Genomic DNA, 4,511 nt, shown 5'->3' on the forward strand with positions numbered 1-4,511 from the left:
TTTAGACATGTTATTCTTATTAACCATTCCACTTCCAGTAGCCACCAAATATATATCGCTCCAAGTTTCTTACCTCCTTTCTTGCTATATCTGAACAATTCATGAACACAAAATGTTATGATCGTGCAAATGTTAAATTGCGTGGTATTATATCACAGAGGCTTTAAGAAAAGATGTCATGACGTCATCGCGTTACATCCGGGTATCCCGCAGAAGTACATGTCAACAATCAATATAGCCGACAGTACAGTTAACCAACCACGACGTTGCGAAACTATCAAAGAACGAGTCGACAAAGTAATCAGCACATAATATTTAGAGTCTGATTTTGCTGTCTTCATCAGTATTATCATCCATGACCATTATAATGATGTTACTGAACAAAAAGATCAGTACTGTCGGGGGTTTCATGTTTAGTTTTGGTATGGTTTTATAGGGGTGGGAGAGTGGTAGACACGTGACTCTAAAATGGCTTGAGAACAAATATTTTGCTCTATTTTGTGAAAAATCGACATCGGTCATTCTATTTTAATTTTTTTACCTTGAGATAAAGAAAAAATACAATATCTTCGTCTGATCATAATATAGTCGGTCCCTAACTCTATGTACTTAGTCAAAACGGACTGTAAAACATATTCCTTTATGGAAGTTAATACTATATCGAAATTAAACAGAAACAAGATAAATATAAAGGTATTCTTTTCAACCTACCAATTAGGCTAGTGATTTAGGAAATCTTTTTTTACGATTTTTCACTTTCGTTTGTAAGTTATCTCTCGATTTGAAACTTGTTGGCTGGGTTCATAGGTTAAAGGTTAAGGCAGGAATTTGAGGAGATTGATTTTCATTCCTAAAATAAGGCTGGCATCACACAATAATTCTAAGAGATGAACTGGAATGTGGCCTTGACGATTTCATTGCCAGTTTCCGAAGAATCGTCAGTAAATCTATTTGATTACAATTTTTATAATGTTTGCTGTTAATGACAACATCGTGCACATCGTCCATTGTCTTGACATCTGCAGGGGATGATAAGATTTTCCTCTTCCGCGCATTTGTTTACTAGTCATCAGAGATATTATTGATATTAAAAACGGAACGCCTCCGATCTTCTGTATTTTTTATCATGGACATGCTTCTATTGCACAAGTTTGTTGAACCATTGAGTGTATTGTAATGGATAAGTACGTCGTCTCTAGCGAGACTGACCGGACTGTAGCTCTGGTTGGAACCCGGATGTAAAATTGTAACGACATAGCAATGTTTTCCTAAAGCGCCCATTGACTGTATTCATTAGTTCGTGTTATACAGACTTTATTTCTAATTACATGATTATATTATGATCGTTATTTTTATATTTAAAAAAAAAAATAAATGCGTAGGTACATCTTTTCTTAGTTTACGTTTCCATTCTTTTTTATCACTATATGGAATACCTGGAAGCGTCACTTTATAGTAGTGTTGCTTGACTAACTCCTATGCTGTTTTTTTTATTTTCTATTTTTCGGTTGGATGGTTGGAAGCGTTTAATGTTCATTTTTCCCCTTACAACTCCCAACAGTGTAAACCAACAAATTCTTATAAAATATGTTTTCGGTTTCATATGCTATAACTAAATCAATTGGTGAAAACAGTTGCATACTTTGTAAAAATCATACTAATATACAGTGCACTTTTCCTGGACCGAACAGAGAATAGTTCTTTCTTAAACTGTTTTAAGGCTGTTATACCTCGCAGATTTCTTTTACTGAAATTTATTTTCATCTTCTGAACATCTCATACAAAACACCACTATGTGTTGCATGACGTCTTGCGCTATGACAGACGTATTAGGCGTCATTATCGATCTGGGCCAACACTTTCAACCCGCACGACCTCCCCTCCCCCCTGCAATGCACAATCGAGTGAACTCGCATATGAGCGCTTTGAATAAAAGAAACCACAAAGAAGCGGATCTGCTGGAATCTAGTATAGTTATTACTCGCAATTTGCACTTGCATTTCCTGCTCAAACATAAAATGTGCGATACCGTTTACAAAGAATCCATATATTTGTTGAGGAATCTATTTTTGATGGGGTGGATTTTTCGATGAATTCTGCTCCATCTTCGTAGACGTAATTCCATGTGTTTTCACATTCGACGGTGTTGCCGGCAAGTGGGGGTGGGGGGTGGGGTTTGCTTACCAATGCGATGATTTTAGGTTGTCCTCAGGAGGACTTTAATCCATCAAGGTATATGTGTCCCTACCAGAGGTTTTATTTGAGCATATAGGAGTGTATGTTAACCCTGTTTAGCACAGATAGTAATGATCCACAGGACGAAAACCGTCGTCAATGTTAACACTTCATCCCAGCTGATCATGCACAACGTCTTCTTGTTCTGCTGATGCACTATTATCACAAACCAAATAACGCAAGCGTCTAGTCCGCTATGTATGCAAGGTTATCTGTCTTCCATACAATAAGCAAAGACGGTTAATAGATCTTCCCCCTCAGTCTGAAACCATGCATTTATTTTATTCCTTGATTGGCGTTTATTCTAAACGAAGTTACATCTGAGAAAGTTATCAGTGATCTATCATTAACATCCTACTTAAGGCTTTCAAACTTTTAAAGTTAGTAAGTTTTGTATTATTAATCTCCGATCCAGGGGCTTTCTATTTTAGCTGCTTCGCATAGTAATCGAATGCCAATATAACACACTGTTGGTAGAGGCGTACACGATGATTCCAGTTATATTAGTATTAATTCTTTCGTCTTGAATATTTTTAAATATACTCTGTATCACTGTAAACTCTACATATTATGCTCTCAACGTTATTGCCTCTCTTGGCGCACTAAGATCCAGTAAATCACAAAGAAAACACAACATGTTAAGATTGCGTTGCCGGCCCTTATCACAATATCAACTTCCCAGAGTAGGCAAGTGAAATGACTATTCAGCAGATTGATTGATTGTGTTTATACGACGCATCAGCACTGCTAGGCTATTTAGCGCCAAATAAAATGTTATATGTATAATCTTTTAAAAAATATAAAAAGTCTCATATCGACCAGCGATATCAAAACCAAATAGTTGAAATTAAGGCGTTAAGATGGTAACGGTGAAAAATAAAACTTCCCGATCAAAGGGGGGGGGGGGAGTAAATGATGTGTGTTAATGAAGAATGATCATAAGGTAACAAAAAAGGGACGGTATATATATTGCATAAAACTGCACAAGGTGATAGCATAAAAGTTAGATTTTACAGTAACTATTCACTGCTTTCAAGAACTCTATAACAAAAGTGATGTTTGTTGTATCAAAAAGTTCCTTCATATCATGCACATTGTAATACTGATCTCGTGTAGGTTGCAGGTTAAAACACTCTATCATAAAGTGCTTAACAGTGAATGGTTCATTGCAAGAAACGCACTCTGGTGGGTCTTCACCTTTTAGCAGAAAAATACAGCGAGGTTTGTTGAAGTCAAATAGTTCCTGAGGGGGTATTCCCTTCCATACACTGTTTAGGTGCAGCATCAACATCATTTATGTACCAATGCGTCAGTAGTATATTATTTCGGTTCATGATATGATCCCAAGTATTTCATAGCATGATGTGCTAAAGTTCAATTTCATATTTCCATCGGCTCAGTCCTTGGTAAACATAAATGACTTGCTAGAACCTCTGCTTTCCTCAATCTCTGTGATGTAGACAAGATGTTTAGAAAATGTACCATAAATGGCCAACTTACGAGTGAGAAGTTTCGCGTCCATGGTCATTAGCCAAAGACAAAAACATTGGCCCCAATTTCGTCAGTTAGTTTATGACATTTCCGTACTGTATATGTTGCTCGTCCAACAACTGCCGTGATCAAAGCCGTACCGAACGAACTTCTCATGGTCTCTATTGCAGCTGCTTTGGTAACCGCTAGAGTCACAGCTGCTATCAGCACACAGTGCAATAGAAAGCCGTATTGTTTCATTGCTGCCACAGACTACTTAAACATTATTCCCGGGCGTTGTCATTCGACTATTTCGAAATGTTGCGTCTGTGTTGATGTTATAATCTGTGGGACATTCGAGGGTAAATTGTAAGGGGAAAGTTCCAAATGGATTCTGCTTTGTTTTTTTCGTCAGGGTTGCTATAATTTTCCCGCTAACACCTGTTTATTACGCTGGAATAAGCATCTGACTTGGCATATTACAGACTCATTTACGAGTTTAATACAGCGTACATGTGCGTCAATGATCCTCACTCAACCACTCGAGCAATGAAACAATATAGACCTGCCGCTGACGATCATAGCAATGCATTTGTGATAGGGGTCACCAACGTTTCCTCCTATACGCGCCATGGAATACGAGTTCAATCGAATTGCTTAGCCAGGTCTATGAAAATAAATAAATTGCATACTATAAAGAAAATTATTTCCGGGAAATCTGCAAGCCAGTGTAAATGTTTGAGCCTCGGTCCAAATATTGCAATAACTGATGTTGCAAATGAGCGATTTGATTGTTGTCAAAGTTA

The sequence above is a fragment of the Sinohyriopsis cumingii genome, chromosome 8, assembly GCF_028554795.1.
Source record: "Sinohyriopsis cumingii isolate HCF-2022 chromosome 8, ASM2855479v2, whole genome shotgun sequence".
NCBI classification, from domain to species: domain Eukaryota; kingdom Metazoa; phylum Mollusca; class Bivalvia; order Unionida; family Unionidae; genus Sinohyriopsis; species Sinohyriopsis cumingii.